This window comes from Pelmatolapia mariae, linkage group LG6, assembly GCF_036321145.2.
Source record: "Pelmatolapia mariae isolate MD_Pm_ZW linkage group LG6, Pm_UMD_F_2, whole genome shotgun sequence".
NCBI lineage: Eukaryota > Metazoa > Chordata > Actinopteri > Cichliformes > Cichlidae > Pelmatolapia > Pelmatolapia mariae.
Window position 1 is genome coordinate 1,341,086 of NC_086232.1, and position 23,558 is coordinate 1,364,643.

The following is a 23,558-nucleotide window of genomic DNA, read 5'->3' on the forward strand; positions in this document are numbered from 1 at the left end:
CAGCCAGCAGCACAGGTCCTGGTGTGGTGTCCATGGCCTCAGCCAGCAGCACAGGCCCTGGTGTGGTGTCCATGGCCTCAGCCAGAAGCACTGGCCCTGGTGTGGTGTAGATGGCCTCAGACAGAGCCACAGGCCCTTGTTTGGTGTAGTTGGCCTCGGCCAGCACCACAGGCCCTGGTGTGGTGTCCATAGCCTCAGCCAGCCGCACAGGCCCTGGTGTGATGAACATTGCCTCATCCAGCAGCACAGTCCTTGGTGTGTTGTAGACGAACTCATCCAGAGCCACAGGCCCTGGTGTGGTGTACATGGCCTCAGACAAAGCCACAGGCCCTGAAGAGGTGTCCATGGCCTCAGACAAAGCCACAGGCCCTGAAGAGGTGTCCATGGCCTCAGCCAGTAGCACAGGTCCTGGTGTGGTGTAGACGGCCTCAGACAGAGCCACAGTCCTTGGTGTGGTGTAGGTGTCCTAAGCTGGTTGCACAGGTCCACATCCGGAAGCACAGGCCCTGTTGTGTTGTAGATTGCCTCAGCCAGAGCCACAGACCTTGGTGTGGTGTTCATGGCCTAAGCCAGAGCTACAGGCCCACAGCAAGCAGCACAGGCCCTGGTGTGGTGTCCATACCTCAGCCAGCAGCACAGCTCCTGTTGTGGTGTAGTTGGCCTCAGCCAGCAGCACAGGTCCTGGTGTGGTGTCCATCGCCTCAGCCAGAAACACTGGCCCTGGTGTGATGTAGATGGCCTCAGCCAGAGCCACAGGACCTGGTGTGGTGTTCATGACCTCAGCCAGCATCAAAGGCCCGGGGGTGGTGTACATGGCCTCAGCCAGAGCCACAGGCACTGGTGTGGTGTCCATAGCCTCAGCCAGCAGCACAGGCCTTGGTGTGGTGTCAATGGCCTCAGCCAGTAGCACAGGCCCTGGTGTGGTGTAGGTGGCCTAAGCTGGCTGCACAGGTCCACAGCCAGCAGCACAAGCCCTGGTGTGGTGTAAATGGCCTCAGCTAGAGGCACAGGCCCTGGTGTGGTGTAGATGATCTCAGCCAGAGACACAGGCCCTTGTGTGGTGTAGTTGGCCTCAGCCAGCAGCACAGGCCCTGGGGTGATAAACATGGCCTCATCCAGTAGTACAGCCCTTGGTGTGTTGTAGACGGCCTCATCCAGAGCCACAGGCCGTGGTGTGGTGTAGCTGGCCTCAGCCAGAGCCACAGGACCTGGTGTGGTGTTCATGACCTCAGCCAGCATCAAAGGCTCGGGGGTGGTGTACATGGCCTCAGCCAGAGCCACAGGCACTGGTGTGGTGTCCATAGCCTCAGCCAGTAGCACAGGCCCTGGTGTGGTGTAGGTGGCCTAAGCTGGCCGCACAGGTCCACAGCCAGCAGCACAAGCCCTGGTGTGGTGTACATGGCCTCAGCTAGAGGCACAGGCCCTGGTGTGGTGTAGATGATCTCAGCCAGAGACACAGGCCCTTGTGTGGTGTAGTTGGCCTCAGCCAGCAGCACAGGCCCTGGGGTGATAAACATGGCCTCATCCAGTAGTACAGCCCTTGGTGTGTTGTAGACGGCCTCATCCAGAGCCACAGGCCGTGTGTGGTGTACATGGCCTCAGCCAGATCCAAAGGCTCTGGGGTGGTGTCCATAGCCTCAGCCAGCAGCACAGGTCCTGGTGTGGTGTCCATGGCCTCAGCCAGTAGCACAGGCCCTGGTGTGGTGTAGGTGGCCTAAGCTGGCTGCACAGGTCCACAGCCAGCAGCACAGGCCCTGGTGTGGTGTACATGGCCTCAGCTAGAGGCACAGGCCCTGGTGTGGTGTAGATGGTCTCAGCCAGAGACACAGGCCCTTGGTGTGTTGTAGATGGCCTCATCAGGAGCCACAGGCCCTGTTGTGGTGTAGGTTGCCTCAGTCAGCACCACAGGCCCTGTGTGGTGTGCATGGCCTCAGCCAGTAGCACAGGCCCTGGTGTGATGTAGACTGCTTCAGCCAGAGCCACAGGCCATGGTGTGGTGTAGGTGGCCTAAGCTGGCTGCACAGGTCCACAGCCAGCAGTACAGGCCCTGGTGTGGTGTCCATGGCCTCAACCAGATGCACTGGCCGTGGTGTGGTGTAGCTGGCCTCAGCCAGAGCCACAGGCCCTGGTGTGGTGTTCATGGCCTCAGCCAGAGCCAAATGCCCTGGTGTGGTGTCCATAGCTTCAGCCAGCAGCACAGGTCTTGGTGTGGTGTCCATGGCCTCAGCCAGTAGCACAGGCCCTGGTGTGATGTAGACGGCCTCAGCCAGAGCCACAGGCCCTGGTGTGGTGTAGGTGGCCTAAGCTGGCTGCACAGGTCCACAGCCAGAAGCACAGGCCCTGGCGTGGTGTAGGTGGCCTAACCTGGCTGCACAGGTCCACAACCAGAAGCACAGGACCTGGTGTGATGTAGACGGCTTCAGCCAGAGCCACAGGCCCTGGTGTGGTGTAGGTGGCCTAACCTGGCTGCACAGGTCCACAGCCAGAAGCACAGGCCCTGGTGTGGTGAAGGTGGCCTAAGCTGGCTGCACAGGTCCACAGCCAGAAGCACAGGCCCTGTGTGGTGTAAATGGCCTCAGCCAGAGCCACAGGCCATGGGGTGGTGTCCAAAGCCTCAGCCAGCAGCACAGGTCCTGGTGTGGTGTAAATGGCCTCAGCCAGAGCCACAGGCCATGGGGTGGTGTCCATGGCCTCAGCCAGATGCACTGGCCGTGGTGTGGTGTAGCTGGCCTCAGCCAGAGCCACAGGCCCTGGTGTGGTGTTCATGGCCTCAGCCAGAGCCAAATGCCCTGGTGTGGTGTCCATAGCTTCAGCCAGCAGCACAGGTCTTGGTGTGGTGTCCATGGCCTCAGCCAGTAGCACAGGCCCTGGTGTGATGTAGACGGCCTCAGCCAGAGCCACAGGCCCTGGTGTGGTGTAGGTGGCCTAAGCTGGCTGCACAGGTCCACAACCAGAAGCACAGGCCCTGGCGTGGTGTAGGTGGCCTAACCTGGCTGCACAGGTCCACAACCAGAAGCACAGGACCTGGTGTGATGTAGACGGCTTCAGCCAGAGCCACAGGCCCTGGTGTGGTGTAGGTGGCCTAAGCTGGCTGCACAGGTCCACAGCCAGAAGCACAGGCCCTGTGTGGTGTAAATGGCCTCAGCCAGAGCCACAGGCCCTGGGGTGGTGTCCAAAGCCTCAGCCAGCAGCACAGGTCCTGGTGTGGTGTCCATGGTCTCAGCCAGAAGCACAGGCCCTGGTGTAATGTAGACGGCGTCAGCGCAGGCCACAGGCCCTGGTGTAATTTAGATGACCTATGTTAGCAGAATAGGCCTCGGTGTGGTGCGGATGGCCTCACCCGGCAGCACAAGACATTGCTGAAAACAGCCAAAAGGAATGTCGTTAATGTGGCCTCATTAATGGACACCAACACCCTCCTTCTCTGGATCAAAATCAGCTCAGTGACATGAAAAGCAAATTCTTACAGCACCTGGTATTCCCAGGCAGTCTCCCATCCAAGTACTAACCAAGCCCAACCTTGCATAGCTTCCGAGATCAGACGAGATCAGGCTTTGGCAAGGCGGTATGGCCGTAAGCTGCTGGCGTCAGCACAAAGCGTCAATTTATGGTATCAAGTAGTGAGGTGGCCAATACTCGCAGTTACGAACACAAGCCTCCAATTTAACTACAGTGTTAATGGTAACTGCATGCTTGCCTAATACCCTAACCAAAGGACTCATTTTAGCCTTTGATCAGCAACACAGGCCCTGGTGTGGTGTAAATGGCCTCAGCCAGAGCCACAGGACCTGGTGTGGTGTAGTTGGCCTCAGCCAGCATCAAAGGCCCGGGGGTGGTGTACATGGCCTCAGCCAGAGCCACAGGCACTGGTGTGGTGTCCATAGCCTCAGCCAACAGCACAGGCCCTGTTGTGGTGTCCATGGCCTCAGCCAGAAGCACTGGCCCTGGTGTGGTGTAGATGGCCTCAGACAGAGCCACATGCCCTGGTGGGGTGTAGTTGGCCTCAGCCAGCAGCACAGGTCCTGGTGTGGTGTCCATGGCCTCAGCCAGCAGCACAGGCCCTGGTGTGGTGTCCATGGCCTCAGCCAGAAGCACTGGCCCTGGTGTGGTGTAGCTGGCCTCAGACAGAGCCACAGGCCCTGGTGTGGTGTTCATGGCCTCAGCCAGAGCCAAATGCCCTGGTGTGGTGTCCATAGCTTCAGCCAGCAGCACAGGTCTTCGTGTGGTGTCCATGGCCTCAGCCAGTAGCACAGGCCCTGGTTTGATGTAGACGGCCTCAGCCAGAGCCACAGGCCCTGGTGTGGTGTAGGTGGCCTAAGCTGGCTGCACAGGTCCACAACCAGAAGCACAGGCCCTGGCGTGGTGTAGGTGGCCTAACCTGACTGCACAGGTCCACAACCAGAAGCACAGGACCTGGTGTGATGTAGACGGCTTCAGCCAGAGCCACAGGCCCTGGTGTGGTGTAGGTGGCCTAACCTGGCTGCACAGGTCCACAGCCAGAAGCACAGGCCCTGGTGTGGTGTAGGTGGCCTAAGCTGGCTGCACAGGTCCACAGCCAGAAGCACAGGCCCTGGCGTGGTGTCCATGGCCTCAGCCAGAAGCACTGGCCCTGGTGTGGTGTCCATGGCCTCAGCCAGTAGCACAGGCCCTGGTGTGGTGTAGGTGGCCTAAGCTGGCTGCACAGGTCCACAGCCAGCAGCACAGGCCCTGGTGTGGTGTACATGGCCTCAGCTAGAGGCACAGGCCCTGGTGTGGTGTAGATGGTCTCAGCCAGAGACACAGGCCCTTGGTGTGTTGTAGATGGCCTCATCAGGAGCCACAGGCCCTGTTGTGGTGTAGGTTGCCTCAGTCAGCACCACAGGCCCTGTGTGGTGTGCATGGCCTCAGCCAGTAGCACAGGCCCTGGTGTGATGTAGACTGCTTCAGCCAGAGCCACAGGCCATGGTGTGGTGTAGGTGGCCTAAGCTGGCTGCACAGGTCCACAGCCAGCAGTACAGGCCCTGGTGTGGTGTCCATGGCCTCAACCAGATGCACTGGCCGTGGTGTGGTGTAGCTGGCCTCAGCCAGAGCCACAGGCCCTGGTGTGGTGTTCATGGCCTCAGCCAGAGCCAAATGCCCTGGTGTGGTGTCCATAGCTTCAGCCAGCAGCACAGGTCTTGGTGTGGTGTCCATGGCCTCAGCCAGTAGCACAGGCCCTGGTGTGATGTAGACGGCCTCAGCCAGAGCCACAGGCCCTGGTGTGGTGTAGGTGGCCTAAGCTGGCTGCACAGGTCCACAGCCAGAAGCACAGGCCCTGGCGTGGTGTAGGTGGCCTAACCTGGCTGCACAGGTCCACAACCAGAAGCACAGGACCTGGTGTGATGTAGACGGCTTCAGCCAGAGCCACAGGCCCTGGTGTGGTGTAGGTGGCCTAACCTGGCTGCACAGGTCCACAGCCAGAAGCACAGGCCCTGGTGTGGTGAAGGTGGCCTAAGCTGGCTGCACAGGTCCACAGCCAGAAGCACAGGCCCTGTGTGGTGTAAATGGCCTCAGCCAGAGCCACAGGCCATGGGGTGGTGTCCAAAGCCTCAGCCAGCAGCACAGGTCCTGGTGTGGTGTAAATGGCCTCAGCCAGAGCCACAGGCCATGGGGTGGTGTCCATGGCCTCAGCCAGATGCACTGGCCGTGGTGTGGTGTAGCTGGCCTCAGCCAGAGCCACAGGCCCTGGTGTGGTGTTCATGGCCTCAGCCAGAGCCAAATGCCCTGGTGTGGTGTCCATAGCTTCAGCCAGCAGCACAGGTCTTGGTGTGGTGTCCATGGCCTCAGCCAGTAGCACAGGCCCTGGTGTGATGTAGACGGCCTCAGCCAGAGCCACAGGCCCTGGTGTGGTGTAGGTGGCCTAAGCTGGCTGCACAGGTCCACAACCAGAAGCACAGGCCCTGGCGTGGTGTAGGTGGCCTAACCTGGCTGCACAGGTCCACAACCAGAAGCACAGGACCTGGTGTGATGTAGACGGCTTCAGCCAGAGCCACAGGCCCTGGTGTGGTGTAGGTGGCCTAAGCTGGCTGCACAGGTCCACAGCCAGAAGCACAGGCCCTGTGTGGTGTAAATGGCCTCAGCCAGAGCCACAGGCCCTGGGGTGGTGTCCAAAGCCTCAGCCAGCAGCACAGGTCCTGGTGTGGTGTCCATGGTCTCAGCCAGAAGCACAGGCCCTGGTGTAATGTAGACGGCGTCAGCGCAGGCCACAGGCCCTGGTGTAATTTAGATGACCTATGTTAGCAGAATAGGCCTCGGTGTGGTGCGGATGGCCTCACCCGGCAGCACAAGACATTGCTGAAAACAGCCAAAAGGAATGTCGTTAATGTGGCCTCATTAATGGACACCAACACCCTCCTTCTCTGGATCAAAATCAGCTCAGTGACATGAAAAGCAAATTCTTACAGCACCTGGTATTCCCAGGCAGTCTCCCATCCAAGTACTAACCAAGCCCAACCTTGCATAGCTTCCGAGATCAGACGAGATCAGGCTTTGGCAAGGCGGTATGGCCGTAAGCTGCTGGCGTCAGCACAAAGCGTCAATTTATGGTATCAAGTAGTGAGGTGGCCAATACTCGCAGTTACGAACACAAGCCTCCAATTTAACTACAGTGTTAATGGTAACTGCATGCTTGCCTAATACCCTAACCAAAGGACTCATTTTAGCCTTTGATCAGCAACACAGGCCCTGGTGTGGTGTAAATGGCCTCAGCCAGAGCCACAGGACCTGGTGTGGTGTAGTTGGCCTCAGCCAGCATCAAAGGCCCGGGGGTGGTGTACATGGCCTCAGCCAGAGCCACAGGCACTGGTGTGGTGTCCATAGCCTCAGCCAACAGCACAGGCCCTGTTGTGGTGTCCATGGCCTCAGCCAGAAGCACTGGCCCTGGTGTGGTGTAGATGGCCTCAGACAGAGCCACATGCCCTGGTGGGGTGTAGTTGGCCTCAGCCAGCAGCACAGGTCCTGGTGTGGTGTCCATGGCCTCAGCCAGCAGCACAGGCCCTGGTGTGGTGTCCATGGCCTCAGCCAGAAGCACTGGCCCTGGTGTGGTGTAGATGGCCTCAGACAGAGCCACAGGCCCTTGTTTGGTGTAGTTGGCCTCAGCCAGCCGCACAGGCCCTGGTGTGGTGTCCATAGCCTCAGCCAGCCGCACAGGCCCTGGTGTGATGAACATTGCCTCATCCAGCAGCACAGTCCTTGGTGTGTTGTAGACGACCTCATCCAGAGCCACAGGCCCTGGTGTGGTGTACATGGCCTCAGACAAAGCCACAGGCCCTGAAGAGGTGTCCATGGCCTCAGCCAGTAGCACAGGTCCTGGTGTGGTGTAGACGGCCTCAGACAGAGCCACAGGCCTTGGTGTGGTGTAGGTGGCCTAAGCTGGCTGCACAGGTCCACATCCGGAAGCACAGGCCCTGTTGTGTTGTAGATTGCCTCAGCCAGAGCCACAGACCTTGGTGTGGTGTTCATGGCCTAAGCCAGAGCTACAGGCCCACAGCAAGCAGCACAGGCCCTGGTGTGGTGTCCATAGCTCAGCCAGCAGCACAGCTCCTGTTGTGGTGTAGTTGGCCTCAGCCAGCAGCACAGGTCCTGGTGTGGTGTCCATCGCCTCAGCCAGAAACACTGGCCCTGGTGTGATGTAGATGGCCTCAGCCAGAGCCACAGGACCTGGTGTGGTGTTCATGACCTCAGCCAGCATCAAAGGCCCGGGGGTGGTGTAAATGGCCTCAGCCAGAGCCACAGGCACTGGTGTGGTGTCCCTAGCCTCAGCCAGCAGCACAGGCCTTGGTGTGGTGTCCCTGGCCTCAGCCAGTAGCACAGGCCCTGGTGTGGTGTAGGTGGCCTAAGCTGGCTGCACATGTCCACAGCCAGCAGCACAAGCCCTGGTGTGGTGTACATGGCCTCAGCTAGAGGCACAGGCCCTGGTGTGGTGTAGATGATCTCAGCCAGAGACAAAGGCCCTTGTGTGGTGTAGTTGGCCTCAGCCAGCAGCACAGGCCCTGGGGTGATAAACATGGCCTCATCCAGTAGTACAGCCCTTGGTGTGTTGTAGACGGCCTCATCCAGAGCCACAGGCCGTGTGTGGTATACATGGCCTCAGCCAGATCCAAAGGCTCTGGGGTGGTGTCCATAGCCTCAGCCAGCAGCACAGGTCCTGGTGTGGTGTCCATGGCCTCAGCCAGTAGCACAGGCCCTGGTGTGGTGTAGGTGGCCTAAGCTGGCTGCACAGGTCCACAGCCAGCAGCACAGGCCCTGGTGTGGTGTACATGGCCTCAGCTAGAGGCACAGGCCCTTGGTGTGTTGTAGATGGCCTCATCAGGAGCCACAGGCCCTGTTGTGGTGTAGGTTGCCTCAGTCAGCAGCACAGGCCCTGTGTGGTGTGCATGGCCTCAGCCAGTAGCACAGGCCCTGGTGTGATGTAGACTGCTTCAGCCAGAGCCACAGGCCATGGTGTGGTGTAGGTGGCCTAAGCTGGCTGCACAGGTCCACAGCCAGCAGTACAGGCCCTGGTGTGGTGTCCATGGCCTCAGCCAGATGCACTGGCCGTGGTGTGGTGTAGCTGGCCTCAGCCAGAGCCACAGGCCCTGGTGTGGTGTTCATGGCCTCAGCCAGAGCCAAATGCCCTGGTGTGGTGTCCATAGCTTCAGCCAGCAGCACAGGTCTTGGTGTGGTGTCCATGGCCTCAGCCAGTAGCACAGGCCCTGGTGTGATGTAGACGGCCTCAGCCAGAGCCACAGGCCCTGGTGTGGTGTAGGTGGCCTAAGCTGGCTGCACAGGTCCACAGCCAGAAGCACAGGCCCTGGCGTGGTGTAGGTGGCCTAACCTGGCTGCACAGGTCCACAACCAGAAGCACAGGACCTGGTGTGATGTAGACGGCTTCAGCCAGAGCCACAGGCCCTGGTGTGGTGTAGGTGGCCTAACCTGGCTGCACAGGTCCACAGCCAGAAGCACAGGCCCTGGTGTGGTGTAGGTGGCCTAAGCTGGCTGCACAGGTCCACAGCCAGAAGCACAGGCCCTGGTGTGGTGTCCATGGCCTCAGCCAGAAGCACTGGCCCTGGTGTGGTGTAGATGGCCTCAGACAGAGCCACAGGCCCTTGTTTGGTGTAGTTGGCCTCAGCCAGCAGCACAGGCCCTGGGGTGATAAACATGGCCTCATCCAGTAGTACAGCCCTTGGTGTGTTGTAGACGGCCTCATCCAGAGCCACAGGCCGTGTGTGGTATACATGGCCTCAGCCAGATCCAAAGGCTCTGGGGTGGTGTCCATAGCCTCAGCCAGCAGCACAGGTCCTGGTGTGGTGTCCATGGCCTCAGCCAGTAGCACAGGCCCTGGTGTGGTGTAGGTGGCCTAAGCTGGCTGCACAGGTCCACAGCCAGCAGCACAGGCCCTGGTGTGGTGTACATGGCCTCAGCTAGAGGCACAGGCCCTGGTGTGGTGTAGATGGTCTCAGCCAGAGACACAGGCCCTTGGTGTGTTGTAGATGGCCTCATCAGGAGCCACAGGCCCTGTTGTGGTGTAGGTTGCCTCAGTCAGCACCACAGGCCCTTTGTGGTGTGCATGGTCTCAGCCAGTAGCACAGGCCCTGGTGTGATGTAGACTGCTTCAGCCAGAGCCACAGGCCATGGTGTGGTGTAGGTGGCCTAAGCTGGCTGCACAGGTCCACAGCCAGCACTACAGGCCCTGGTGTGGTGTCCATAGCCTCAGCCAGATGCACTGGCCGTGGTGTGGTGTAGCTGGCCTCAGCCAGAGCCACAGGCCCGGGGGTGGTGTTCATGGCCTCAGCCAGAGCCAAATGCCCTGGTGTGGTGTCCATAGCTTCAGCCAGCAGCACAGGTCTTGGTGTGGTGTCCATGGCCTCAGCCAGTAGCACAGGCCCTGGTGTGATGTAGACGGCCTCAGCCAGAGCCACAGGCCCTGGTGTGGTGTAGGTGGCCTAAGCTGGCTGCACAGGTCCACAGCCAGAAGCACAGGCCCTGGCGTGGTGTAGGTGGCCTAAGCTGGCTGCACAGGTCCACAACCAGAAGCACAGGACCTGGTGTGATGTAGACGGCTTCAGCCAGAGCTACAGGCCCTGGTGTGGTGTAGGTGGCCTAACCTGGCTGCAGAGGTCCACAGCCAGAAGCACAGGCCCTGGTGTGGTGAAGGTGGCCTAAGCTGGCTGCACAGGTCCACAGCCAGAAGCACAGGCCCTGTGTGGTGTAAATGGCCTCAGCCAGAGCCACAGGCCCTGGGGTGGTGTCCAAAGCCTCAGCCAGCAGCACAGGTCCTGGTGTGGTGTCCATGGTCTCAGCCAGAAGCACAGGCCCTGGTGTAATGTAGACGGCGTCAGCGCAGGCCACAGGCCCTGGTGTAATTTAGATGACCTATGTTAGCAGAATAGGCCTCGGTGTGGTGCGGATGGCCTCACCCGGCAGCACAAGACATTGCTGAAAACAGCCAAAAGGAATGTCGTTAATGTGGCCTCATTAATGGACACCAACACCCTCCTTCTCTGGATCAAAATCAGCTCAGTGACATGAAAAGCAAATTCTTACAGCACCTGGTATTCCCAGGCAGTCTCCCATCCAAGTACTAACCAAGCCCAACCTTGCATAGCTTCCGAGATCAGACGAGATCAGGCTTTAGCAAGGCGGTATGGCCGTAAGCTGCTGGCGTCAGCACAAAGCGTCAATTTATGGTATCAAGTAGTGAGGTGGCCAATACTCGCAGTTACGAACACAAGCCTCCAATTTAACTACAGTGTTAATGGTAACTGCATGCTTGCCTAATACCCTAACCAAAGGACTCATTTTAGCCTTTGATCAGCAACACAGGCCCTGGTGTGGTGTAAATGGCCTCAGCCAGAGCCACAGGACCTGGTGTGGTGTAGTTGGCCTCAGCCAGCATCAAAGGCCCGGGGGTGGTGTACATGGCCTCAGCCAGAGCCACAGGCACTGGTGTGGTGTCCATAGCCTCAGCCAACAGCACAGGCCCTGTTGAGGTGTCCATGGCCTCAGCCAGAAGCACTGGCCCTGGTGTGGTGTAGATGGCCTCAGACAGAGCCACATGCCCTGGTGGGGTGTAGTTGGCCTCAGCCAGCAGCACAGGTCCTGGTGTGGTGTCCATGGCCTCAGCCAGCAGCACAGGCCCTGGTGTGGTGTCCATGGCCTCAGCCAGAAGCACTGGCCCTGGTGTGGTGTAGATGGCCTCAGACAGAGCCACAGGCCCTTGTTTGGTGTAGTTGGCCTCAGCCAGCACCACAGGCCCTGGTGTGGTGTCCATAGCCTCAGCCAGCCGCACAGGCCCTGGTGTGATGAACATTGCCTCATCCAGCAGCACAGTCCTTGGTGTGTTGTAGACGACCTCATCCAGAGCCACAGGCCCTGGTGTGGTGTACATGGCCTCAGACAAAGCCACAGGCCCTGAAGAGGTGTCCATGGCCTCAGCCAGTAGCACAGGTCCTGGTGTGGTGTAGACGGCCTCAGACAGAGCCACAGGCCTTGGTGTGGTGTAGGTGGCCTAAGCTGGCTGCACAGGTCCACATCCGGAAGCACAGGCCCTGTTGTGTTGTAGATTGCCTCAGCCAGAGCCACAGACCTTGGTGTGGTGTTCATGGCCTAAGCCAGAGCTACAGGCCCACAGCAAGCAGCACAGGCCCTGGTGTGGTGTCCATAGCTCAGCCAGCAGCACAGCTCCTGTTGTGGTGTAGTTGGCCTCAGCCAGCAGCACAGGTCCTGGTGTGGTGTCCATGGCCTCAGCCAGAAACACTGGCCCTGGTGTGATGTAGATGGCCTCAGCCAGAGCCACAGGACCTGGTGTGGTGTTCATGACCTCAGCCAGCATCAAAGGCCCGGGGGTGGTGTAAATGGCCTCAGCCAGAGCCACAGGCACTGGTGTGGTGTCCCTAGCCTCAGCCAGCAGCACAGGCCTTGGTGTGGTGTCCCTGGCCTCAGCCAGTAGCACAGGCCCTGGTGTGGTGTAGGTGGCCTAAGCTGGCTGCACATGTCCACAGCCAGCAGCACAAGCCCTGGTGTGGTGTACATGGCCTCAGCTAGAGGCACAGGCCCTGGTGTGGTGTAGATGATCTCAGCCAGAGACAAAGGCCCTTGTGTGGTGTAGTTGGCCTCAGCCAGCAGCACAGGCCCTGGGGTGATAAACATGGCCTCATCCAGTAGTACAGCCCTTGGTGTGTTGTAGACGGCCTCATCCAGAGCCACAGGCCGTGTGTGGTATACATGGCCTCAGCCAGATCCAAAGGCTCTGGGGTGGTGTCCATAGCCTCAGCCAGCAGCACAGGTCCTGGTGTGGTGTCCATGGCCTCAGCCAGTAGCACAGGCCCTGGTGTGGTGTAGGTGGCCTAAGCTGGCTGCACAGGTCCACAGCCAGCAGCACAGGCCCTGGTGTGGTGTACATGGCCTCAGCTAGAGGCACAGGCCCTTGGTGTGTTGTAGATGGCCTCATCAGGAGCCACAGGCCCTGTTGTGGTGTAGGTTGCCTCAGTCAGCAGCACAGGCCCTGTGTGGTGTGCATGGCCTCAGCCAGTAGCACAGGCCCTGGTGTGATGTAGACTGCTTCAGCCAGAGCCACAGGCCATGGTGTGGTGTAGGTGGCCTAAGCTGGCTGCACAGGTCCACAGCCAGCACTACAGGCCCTGGTGTGGTGTCCATAGCCTCAGCCAGATGCACTGGCCGTGGTGTGGTGTAGCTGGCCTCAGCCAGAGCCACAGGCCCTGGTGTGGTGTTCATGGCCTCAGCCAGAGCCAAATGCCCTGGTGTGGTGTCCATAGCTTCAGCCAGCAGCACAGGTCTTGGTGTGGTGTCCATGGCCTCAGCCAGTAGCACAGGCCCTGGTGTGATGTAGACGGCCTCAGCCAGAGCCACAGGCCCTGGTGTGGTGTAGGTGGCCTAAGCTGGCTGCACAGGTCCACAGCCAGAAGCACAGGCCCTGGCGTGGTGTAGGTGGCCTAAGCTGGCTGCACAGGTCCACAACCAGAAGCACAGGACCTGGTGTGATGTAGACGGCTTCAGCCAGAGCTACAGGCCCTGGTGTGGTGTAGGTGGCCTAACCTGGCTGCAGAGGTCCACAGCCAGAAGCACAGGCCCTGGTGTGGTGAAGGTGGCCTAAGCTGGCTGCACAGGTCCACAGCCAGAAGCACAGGCCCTGTGTGGTGTAAATGGCCTCAGCCAGAGCCACAGGCCCTGGGGTGGTGTCCAAAGCCTCAGCCAGCAGCACAGGTCCTGGTGTGGTGTCCATGGTCTCAGCCAGAAGCACAGGCCCTGGTGTAATGTAGACGGCGTCAGCGCAGGCCACAGGCCCTGGTGTAATTTAGATGACCTATGTTAGCAGAATAGGCCTCGGTGTGGTGCGGATGGCCTCACCCGGCAGCACAAGACATTGCTGAAAACAGCCAAAAGGAATGTCGTTAATGTGGCCTCATTAATGGACACCAACACCCTCCTTCTCTGGATCAAAATCAGCTCAGTGACATGAAAAGCAAATTCTTACAGCACCTGGTATTCCCAGGCAGTCTCCCATCCAAGTACTAACCAAGCCCAACCTTGCATAGCTTCCGAGATCAGACGAGATCAGGCTTTAGCAAGGCGGTATGGCCGTAAGCTGCTGGCGTCAGCACAAAGCGTCAATTTATGGTATCAAGTAGTGAGGTGGCCAATACTCGCAGTTACGAACACAAGCCTCCAATTTAACTACAGTGTTAATGGTAACTGCATGCTTGCCTAATACCCTAACCAAAGGACTCATTTTAGCCTTTGATCAGCAACACAGGCCCTGGTGTGGTGTAAATGGCCTCAGCCAGAGCCACAGGACCTGGTGTGGTGTAGTTGGCCTCAGCCAGCATCAAAGGCCCGGGGGTGGTGTACATGGCCTCAGCCAGAGCCACAGGCACTGGTGTGGTGTCCATAGCCTCAGCCAACAGCACAGGCCCTGTTGAGGTGTCCATGGCCTCAGCCAGAAGCACTGGCCCTGGTGTGGTGTAGATGGCCTCAGACAGAGCCACATGCCCTGGTGGGGTGTAGTTGGCCTCAGCCAGCAGCACAGGTCCTGGTGTGGTGTCCATGGCCTCAGCCAGCAGCACAGGCCCTGGTGTGGTGTCCATGGCCTCAGCCAGAAGCACTGGCCCTGGTGTGGTGTAGATGGCCTCAGACAGAGCCACAGGCCCTTGTTTGGTGTAGTTGGCCTCAGCCAGCACCACAGGCCCTGGTGTGGTGTCCATAGCCTCAGCCAGCCGCACAGGCCCTGGTGTGATGAACATTGCCTCATCCAGCAGCACAGTCCTTGGTGTGTTGTAGACGACCTCATCCAGAGCCACAGGCCCTGGTGTGGTGTACATGGCCTCAGACAAAGCCACAGGCCCTGAAGAGGTGTCCATGGCCTCAGCCAGTAGCACAGGTCCTGGTGTGGTGTAGACGGCCTCAGACAGAGCCACAGGCCTTGGTGTGGTGTAGGTGGCCTAAGCTGGCTGCACAGGTCCACATCCGGAAGCACAGGCCCTGTTGTGTTGTAGATTGCCTCAGCCAGAGCCACAGACCTTGGTGTGGTGTTCATGGCCTAAGCCAGAGCTACAGGCCCACAGCAAGCAGCACAGGCCCTGGTGTGGTGTCCATAGCTCAGCCAGCAGCACAGCTCCTGTTGTGGTGTAGTTGGCCTCAGCCAGCAGCACAGGTCCTGGTGTGGTGTCCATCGCCTCAGCCAGAAACACTGGCCCTGGTGTGATGTAGATGGCCTCAGCCAGAGCCACAGGACCTGGTGTGGTGTTCATGACCTCAGCCAGCATCAAAGGCCCGGGGGTGGTGTAAATGGCCTCAGCCAGAGCCACAGGCACTGGTGTGGTGTCCCTAGCCTCAGCCAGCAGCACAGGCCTTGGTGTGGTGTCCCTGGCCTCAGCCAGTAGCACAGGCCCTGGTGTGGTGTAGGTGGCCTAAGCTGGCTGCACATGTCCACAGCCAGCAGCACAAGCCCTGGTGTGGTGTACATGGCCTCAGCTAGAGGCACAGGCCCTGGTGTGGTGTAGATGATCTCAGCCAGAGACAAAGGCCCTTGTGTGGTGTAGTTGGCCTCAGCCAGCAGCACAGGCCCTGGGGTGATAAACATGGCCTCATCCAGTAGTACAGCCCTTGGTGTGTTGTAGACGGCCTCATCCAGAGCCACAGGCCGTGTGTGGTATACATGGCCTCAGCCAGATCCAAAGGCTCTGGGGTGGTGTCCATAGCCTCAGCCAGCAGCACAGGTCCTGGTGTGGTGTCCATGGCCTCAGCCAGTAGCACAGGCCCTGGTGTGGTGTAGGTGGCCTAAGCTGGCTGCACAGGTCCACAGCCAGCAGCACAGGCCCTGGTGTGGTGTACATGGCCTCAGCTAGAGGCACAGGCCCTTGGTGTGTTGTAGATGGCCTCATCAGGAGCCACAGGCCCTGTTGTGGTGTAGGTTGCCTCAGTCAGCAGCACAGGCCCTGTGTGGTGTGCATGGCCTCAGCCAGTAGCACAGGCCCTGGTGTGATGTAGACTGCTTCAGCCAGAGCCACAGGCCATGGTGTGGTGTAGGTGGCCTAAGCTGGCTGCACAGGTCCACAGCCAGCAGTACAGGCCCTGGTGTGGTGTCCATGGCCTCAGCCAGATGCACTGGCCGTGGTGTGGTGTAGCTGGCCTCAGCCAGAGCCACAGGCCCTGGTGTGGTGTTCATGGCCTCAGCCAGAGCCAAATGCCCTGGTGTGGTGTCCATAGCTTCAGCCAGCAGCACAGGTCTTGGTGTGGTGTCCATGGCCTCAGCCAGTAGCACAGGCCCTGGTGTGATGTAGACGGCCTCAGCCAGAGCCACAGGCCCTGGTGTGGTGTAGGTGGCCTAAGCTGGCTGCACAGGTCCACAGCCAGAAGCACAGGCCCTGGCGTGGTGTAGGTGGCCTAACCTGGCTGCACAGGTCCACAACCAGAAGCACAGGACCTGGTGTGATGTAGACGGCTTCAGCCAGAGCCACAGGCCCTGGTGTGGTGTAGGTGGCCTAACCTGGCTGCACAGGTCCACAGCCAGAAGCACAGGCCCTGGTGTGGTGTAGGTGGCCTAAGCTGGCTGCACAGGTCCACAGCCAGAAGCACAGGCCCTGGTGTGGTGTCCATGGCCTCAGCCAGAAGCACTGGCCCTGGTGTGGTGTAGATGGCCTCAGACAGAGCCACAGGCCCTTGTTTGGTGTAGTTGGCCTCAGCCAGCACCACAGGCCCTGGTGTGGTGTCCATAGCCTCAGCCAGCGGCACAGGCCCTGGTGTGATGAACATTGCCTCATCCAGCAGCACAGTCCTTGGTGTGTTGTAGACGAACTCATCCAGAGCCACAGGCCCTGGTGTGCTGTACATGGCCTCAGACAAAGCCACAGGCCCTGAAGAGGTGTCCATGGCCTCAGACAAAGCCACAGGCCCTGAAGAGGTGTCCATGGCCTCAGCCAGTAGCACAGGTCCTGGTGTGGTGTAGACGGCCTCAGACAGAGCCACAGGCCTTGGTGTGGTGTAGGTGTCCTAAGCTGGCTGCACAGGTCCACATCCGGAAGCACTGGCCATGTTGTGTTGTAGATTGCCTCAGCCAGAGCCACAGACCTTGGTGTGGTGTTCATGGCCTAAGCCAGAGCTACAGGCCCACAGCAAGCAGCACAGGCCCTGGTGTGGTGTCCATAGCTCAGCCAGCAGCACAGCTCCTGGTGTGGTGTAGTTGGCCTCAGCCAGCAGCACAGGTCCTGGTGTGGTGTCCATCGCCTCAGCCAGAAACACTGGCCCTGGTGTGATGTAGATGGCCTCAGCCAGAGCCACAGGACCTGGTGTGGTGTTCATGACCTCAGCCAGCATCAAAGGCCCGGGGGTGGTGTACATGGCCTCAGCCAGAGCCACAGGCCCTGGTGTGGTGTAGGTGGCCTAAGCTGGCCGCACAGGTCCACAGCCAGCAGCACAAGCCCTGGTGTGGTGTACATGGCCTCAGCTAGAGGCACAGGCCCTGGTGTGGTGTAGATGATCTCAGCCAGAGACACAGGCCCTTGTGTGGTGTAGTTGGCCTCAGCCAGCAGCACAGGCCCTGGGGTGATAAACATGGCCTCATCCAGTAGTACAGCCCTTGGTGTGTTGTAGACGGCCTCATCCAGAGCCACAGGCCGTGTGTGGTGTACATGGCCTCAGCCAGATCCAAAGGCTCTGGGGTGGTGTCCATAGCCTCAGCCAGCAGCACAGGTCCTGGTGTGGTGTCCATGGCCTCAGCCAGTAGCACAGGCCCTGGTGTGGTGTAGGTGGCCTAAGCTGGCTGCACAGGTCCACAGCCAGCAGCACAGGCCCTGGTGTGGTGTACATGGCCTCAGCTAGAGGCACAGGCCCTGGTGTGGTGTAGATGGTCTCAGCCAGAGACACAGGCCCTTGGTGTGTTGTAGATGGCCTCATCAGGAGCCACAGGCCCTGTTGTGGTGTAGGTTGCCTCAGTCAGCACCACAGGCCCTTTGTGGTGTGCATGGTCTCAGCCAGTAGCACAGGCCCTGGTGTGATGTAGACTGCTTCAGCCAGAGCCACAGGCCATGGTGTGGTGTAGGTGGCCTAAGCTGGCTGCACAGGTCCACAGCCAGCACTACAGGCCCTGGTGTGGTGTCCATAGCCTCAGCCAGATGCACTGGCCGTGGTGTGGTGTAGCTGGCCTCAGCCAGAGCCACAGGCCCTGGTGTGGTGTTCATGGCCTCAGCCAGAGCCAAATGCCCTGGTGTGGTGTCCATAGCTTCAGCCAGCAGCACAGGTCTTGGTGTGGTGTCCATGGCCTCAGCCAGTAGCACAGGCCCTGGTGTGATGTAGACGGCCTCAGTCAGCACCACAGGCCCTTTGTGGTGTGCATGGTCTCAGCCAGTAGCACAGGCCCTGGTGTGATGTAGACTGCTTCAGCCAGAGCCACAGGCCATGGTGTGGTGTAGGTGGCCTAAGCTGGCTGCACAGGTCCACAGCCAGCACTACAGGCCCTGGTGTGGTGTCCATAGCCTCAGCCAGATGCACTGGCCGTGGTGTGGTGTAGCTGGCCTCAGCCAGAGCCACAGGCCCTGGTGTGGTGTTCATGGCCTCAGCCAGAGCCAAATGCCCTGGTGTGGTGTCCATAGCTTCAGCCAGCAGCACAGGTCTTGGTGTGGTGTCCATGGCCTCAGCCAGTAGCACAGGCCCTGGTGTGATGTAGACGGCCTCAGCCAGAGCCACAGGCCCTGGTGTGGTGTAGGTGGCCTAAGCTGGCTGCACAGGTCCACAGCCAGAAGCACAGGCCCTGGCGTGGTGTAGGTGGCCTAAGCTGGCTGCACAGGTCCACAACCAGAAGCACAGGACCTGGTGTGATGTAGACGGCTTCAGCCAGAGCTACAGGCCCTGGTGTGGTGTAGGTGGCCTAACCTGGCTGCAGAGGTCCACAGCCAGAAGCACAGGCCCTGGTGTGGTGAAGGTGGCCTAAGCTGGCTGCACAGGTCCACAGCCAGAAGCACAGGCCCTGTGTGGTGTAAATGGCCTCAGCCAGAGCCACAGGCCCTGGGGTGGTGTCCAAAGCCTCAGCCAGCAGCACAGGTCCTGGTGTGGTGTCCATGGTCTCAGCCAGAAGCACAGGCCCTGGTGTAATGTAGACGGCGTCAGCGCAGGCCACAGGCCCTGGTGTAATTTAGATGACCTATGTTAGCAGAATAGGCCTCGGTGTGGTGCGGATGGCCTCACCCGGCAGCACAAGACATTGCTGAAAACAGCCAAAAGGAATGTCGTTAATGTGGCCTCATTAATGGACACCAACACCCTCCTTCTCTGGATCAAAATCAGCTCAGTGACATGAAAAGCAAATTCTTACAGCACCTGGTATTCCCAGGCAGTCTCCCATCCAAGTACTAACCAAGCCCAACCTTGCATAGCTTCCGAGATCAGACGAGATCAGGCTTTAGCAAGGCGGTATGGCCGTAAGCTGCTGGCGTCAGCACAAAGCGTCAATTTATGGTATCAAGTAGTGAGGTGGCCAATACTCGCAGTTACGAACACAAGCCTCCAATTTAACTACAGTGTTAATGGTAACTGCATGCTTGCCTAATACCCTAACCAAAGGACTCATTTTAGCCTTTGATCAGCAACACAGGCCCTGGTGTGGTGTAAATGGCCTCAGCCAGAGCCACAGGACCTGGTGTGGTGTAGTTGGCCTCAGCCAGCATCAAAGGCCCGGGGGTGGTGTACATGGCCTCAGCCAGAGCCACAGGCACTGGTGTGGTGTCCATAGCCTCAGCCAACAGCACAGGCCCTGTTGTGGTGTCCATGGCCTCAGCCAGAAGCACTGGCCCTGGTGTGGTGTAGATGGCCTCAGACAGAGCCACATGCCCTGGTGGGGTGTAGTTGGCCTCAGCCAGCAGCACAGGTCCTGGTGTGGTGTCCATGGCCTCAGCCAGCAGCACAGGCCCTGGTGTGGTGTCCATGGCCTCAGCCAGAAGCACTGGCCCTGGTGTGGTGTAGATGGCCTCAGACAGAGCCACAGGCCCTTGTTTGGTGTAGTTGGCCTCGGCCAGCACCACAGGCCCTGGTGTGGTGTCCATAGCCTCAGCCAGCCGCACAGGCCCTGGTGTGATGAACATTGCCTCATCCAGCAGCACAGTCCTTGGTGTGTTGTAGACGAACTCATCCAGAGCCACAGGCCCTGGTGTGGTGTACATGGCCTCAGACAAAGCCACAGGCCCTGAAGAGGTGTCCATGGCCTCAGACAAAGCCACAGGCCCTGAAGAGGTGTCCATGGCCTCAGCCAGTAGCACAGGTCCTGGTGTGGTGTAGACGGCCTCAGACAGAGCCACAGTCCTTGGTGTGGTGTAGGTGTCCTAAGCTGGTTGCACAGGTCCACATCCGGAAGCACAGGCCCTGTTGTGTTGTAGATTGCCTCAGCCAGAGCCACAGACCTTGGTGTGGTGTTCATGGCCTAAGCCAGAGCTACAGGCCCACAGCAAGCAGCACAGGCCCTGGTGTGGTGTCCATACCTCAGCCAGCAGCACAGCTCCTGTTGTGGTGTAGTTGGCCTCAGCCAGCAGCACAGGTCCTGGTGTGGTGTCCATCGCCTCAGCCAGAAACACTGGCCCTGGTGTGATGTAGATGGCCTCAGCCAGAGCCACAGGACCTGGTGTGGTGTTCATGACCTCAGCCAGCATCAAAGGCCCGGGGGTGGTGTACATGGCCTCAGCCAGAGCCACAGGCACTGGTGTGGTGTCCATAGCCTCAGCCAGCAGCACAGGCCTTGGTGTGGTGTCAATGGCCTCAGCCAGTAGCACAGGCCCTGGTGTGGTGTAGGTGGCCTAAGCTGGCTGCACAGGTCCACAGCCAGCAGCACAAGCCCTGGTGTGGTGTACATGGCCTCAGCTAGAGGCACAGGCCCTGGTGTGGTGTAGATGATCTCAGCCAGAGACACAGGCCCTTGTGTGGTGTAGTTGGCCTCAGCCAGCAGCACAGGCCCTGGGGTGATAAACATGGCCTCATCCAGTAGTACAGCCCTTGGTGTGTTGTAGACGGCCTCATCCAGAGCCACAGGCCGTGGTGTGGTGTAGCTGGCCTCAGCCAGAGCCACAGGACCTGGTGTGGTGTTCATGACCTCAGCCAGCATCAAAGGCTCGGGGGTGGTGTACATGGCCTCAGCCAGAGCCACAGGCACTGGTGTGGTGTCCATAGCCTCAGCCAGTAGCACAGGCCCTGGTGTGGTGTAGGTGGCCTAAGCTGGCCGCACAGGTCCACAGCCAGCAGCACAAGCCCTGGTGTGGTGTACATGGCCTCAGCTAGAGGCACAGGCCCTGGTGTGGTGTAGATGATCTCAGCCAGAGACACAGGCCCTTGTGTGGTGTAGTTGGCCTCAGCCAGCAGCACAGGCCCTGGGGTGATAAACATGGCCTCATCCAGTAGTACAGCCCTTGGTGTGTTGTAGACGGCCTCATCCAGAGCCACAGGCCGTGTGTGGTGTACATGGCCTCAGCCAGATCCAAAGGCTCTGGGGTGGTGTCCATAGCCTCAGCCAGCAGCACAGGTCCTGGTGTGGTGTCCATGGCCTCAGCCAGTAGCACAGGCCCTGGTGTGGTGTAGGTGGCCTAAGCTGGCTGCACAGGTCCACAGCCAGCAGCACAGGCCCTGGTGTGGTGTACATGGCCTCAGCTAGAGGCACAGGCCCTGGTGTGGTGTAGATGGTCTCAGCCAGAGACACAGGCCCTTGGTGTGTTGTAGATGGCCTCATCAGGAGCCACAGGCCCTGTTGTGGTGTAGGTTGCCTCAGTCAGCACCACAGGCCCTGTGTGGTGTGCATGGCCTCAGCCAGTAGCACAGGCCCTGGTGTGATGTAGACTGCTTCAGCCAGAGCCACAGGCCATGGTGTGGTGTAGGTGGCCTAAGCTGGCTGCACAGGTCCACAGCCAGCAGTACAGGCCCTGGTGTGGTGTCCATGGCCTCAACCAGATGCACTGGCCGTGGTGTGGTGTAGCTGGCCTCAGCCAGAGCCACAGGCCCTGGTGTGGTGTTCATGGCCTCAGCCAGAGCCAAATGCCCTGGTGTGGTGTCCATAGCTTCAGCCAGCAGCACAGGCCCTGGTGTGGTGTAGGTGGCCTCAGCCAGTAGCACAGGCCCTGGTGTGATGTAGACGGCCTCAGCCAGAGCCACAGGCCCTGGTGTGGTGTAGGTGGCCTAAGCTGGCTGCACAGGTCCACAGCCAGAAGCACAGGCCCTGGCGTGGTGTAGGTGGCCTAACCTGGCTGCACAGGTCCACAACCAGAAGCACAGGACCTGGTGTGATGTAGACGGCTTCAGCCAGAGCCACAGGCCCTGGTGTGGTGTAGGTGGCCTAACCTGGCTGCACAGGTCCACAGCCAGAAGCACAGGCCCTGGTGTGGTGAAGGTGGCCTAAGCTGGCTGCACAGGTCCACAGCCAGAAGCACAGGCCCTGTGTGGTGTAAATGGCCTCAGCCAGAGCCACAGGCCATGGGGTGGTGTCCAAAGCCTCAGCCAGCAGCACAGGTCCTGGTGTGGTGTAAATGGCCTCAGCCAGAGCCACAGGCCATGGGGTGGTGTCCATGGCCTCAGCCAGATGCACTGGCCGTGGTGTGGTGTAGCTGGCCTCAGCCAGAGCCACAGGCCCTGGTGTGGTGTTCATGGCCTCAGCCAGAGCCAAATGCCCTGGTGTGGTGTCCATAGCTTCAGCCAGCAGCACAGGTCTTGGTGTGGTGTCCATGGCCTCAGCCAGTAGCACAGGCCCTGGTGTGATGTAGACGGCCTCAGCCAGAGCCACAGGCCCTGGTGTGGTGTAGGTGGCCTAAGCTGGCTGCACAGGTCCACAACCAGAAGCACAGGCCCTGGCGTGGTGTAGGTGGCCTAACCTGGCTGCACAGGTCCACAACCAGAAGCACAGGACCTGGTGTGATGTAGACGGCTTCAGCCAGAGCCACAGGCCCTGGTGTGGTGTAGGTGGCCTAAGCTGGCTGCACAGGTCCACAGCCAGAAGCACAGGCCCTGTGTGGTGTAAATGGCCTCAGCCAGAGCCACAGGCCCTGGGGTGGTGTCCAAAGCCTCAGCCAGCAGCACAGGTCCTGGTGTGGTGTCCATGGTCTCAGCCAGAAGCACAGGCCCTGGTGTAATGTAGACGGCGTCAGCGCAGGCCACAGGCCCTGGTGTAATTTAGATGACCTATGTTAGCAGAATAGGCCTCGGTGTGGTGCGGATGGCCTCACCCGGCAGCACAAGACATTGCTGAAAACAGCCAAAAGGAATGTCGTTAATGTGGCCTCATTAATGGACACCAACACCCTCCTTCTCTGGATCAAAATCAGCTCAGTGACATGAAAAGCAAATTCTTACAGCACCTGGTATTCCCAGGCAGTCTCCCATCCAAGTACTAACCAAGCCCAACCTTGCATAGCTTCCGAGATCAGACGAGATCAGGCTTTGGCAAGGCGGTATGGCCGTAAGCTGCTGGCGTCAGCACAAAGCGTCAATTTATGGTATCAAGTAGTGAGGTGGCCAATACTCGCAGTTACGAACACAAGCCTCCAATTTAACTACAGTGTTAATGGTAACTGCATGCTTGCCTAATACCCTAACCAAAGGACTCATTTTAGCCTTTGATCAGCAACACAGGCCCTGGTGTGGTGTAAATGGCCTCAGCCAGAGCCACAGGACCTGGTGTGGTGTAGTTGGCCTCAGCCAGCATCAAAGGCCCGGGGGTGGTGTACATGGCCTCAGCCAGAGCCACAGGCACTGGTGTGGTGTCCATAGCCTCAGCCAACAGCACAGGCCCTGTTGTGGTGTCCATGGCCTCAGCCAGAAGCACTGGCCCTGGTGTGGTGTAGATGGCCTCAGACAGAGCCACATGCCCTGGTGGGGTGTAGTTGGCCTCAGCCAGCAGCACAGGTCCTGGTGTGGTGTCCATGGCCTCAGCCAGCAGCACAGGCCCTGGTGTGGTGTCCATGGCCTCAGCCAGAAGCACTGGCCCTGGTGTGGTGTAGCTGGCCTCAGACAGAGCCACAGGCCCTGGTGTGGTGTTCATGGCCTCAGCCAGAGCCAAATGCCCTGGTGTGGTGTCCATAGCT

The 23,558-nt window shown here is 59.5% G+C and overlaps 6 pseudogenes; all 6 read right to left on the bottom strand.

The window, feature by feature from the left end:
- Positions 1-3,460: 3,460 nt before the first annotated feature.
- On the bottom strand, positions 3,461-3,579 carry LOC134629983 (5S ribosomal RNA; annotated as a pseudogene).
- A 2,834-nt stretch (positions 3,580-6,413) lies between these two features.
- Positions 6,414-6,532, bottom strand: LOC134629984 (5S ribosomal RNA; annotated as a pseudogene).
- A 4,003-nt stretch (positions 6,533-10,535) lies between these two features.
- LOC134629928 (5S ribosomal RNA) lies at positions 10,536-10,654 on the bottom strand (annotated as a pseudogene).
- Positions 10,655-13,485: 2,831 nt separating this feature from the next.
- LOC134629929 (5S ribosomal RNA) lies at positions 13,486-13,604 on the bottom strand (annotated as a pseudogene).
- Positions 13,605-18,816: 5,212 nt separating this feature from the next.
- LOC134629931 (5S ribosomal RNA) lies at positions 18,817-18,935 on the bottom strand (annotated as a pseudogene).
- A 3,885-nt stretch (positions 18,936-22,820) lies between these two features.
- Positions 22,821-22,939, bottom strand: LOC134629985 (5S ribosomal RNA; annotated as a pseudogene).
- Positions 22,940-23,558: the final 619 nt, after the last annotated feature.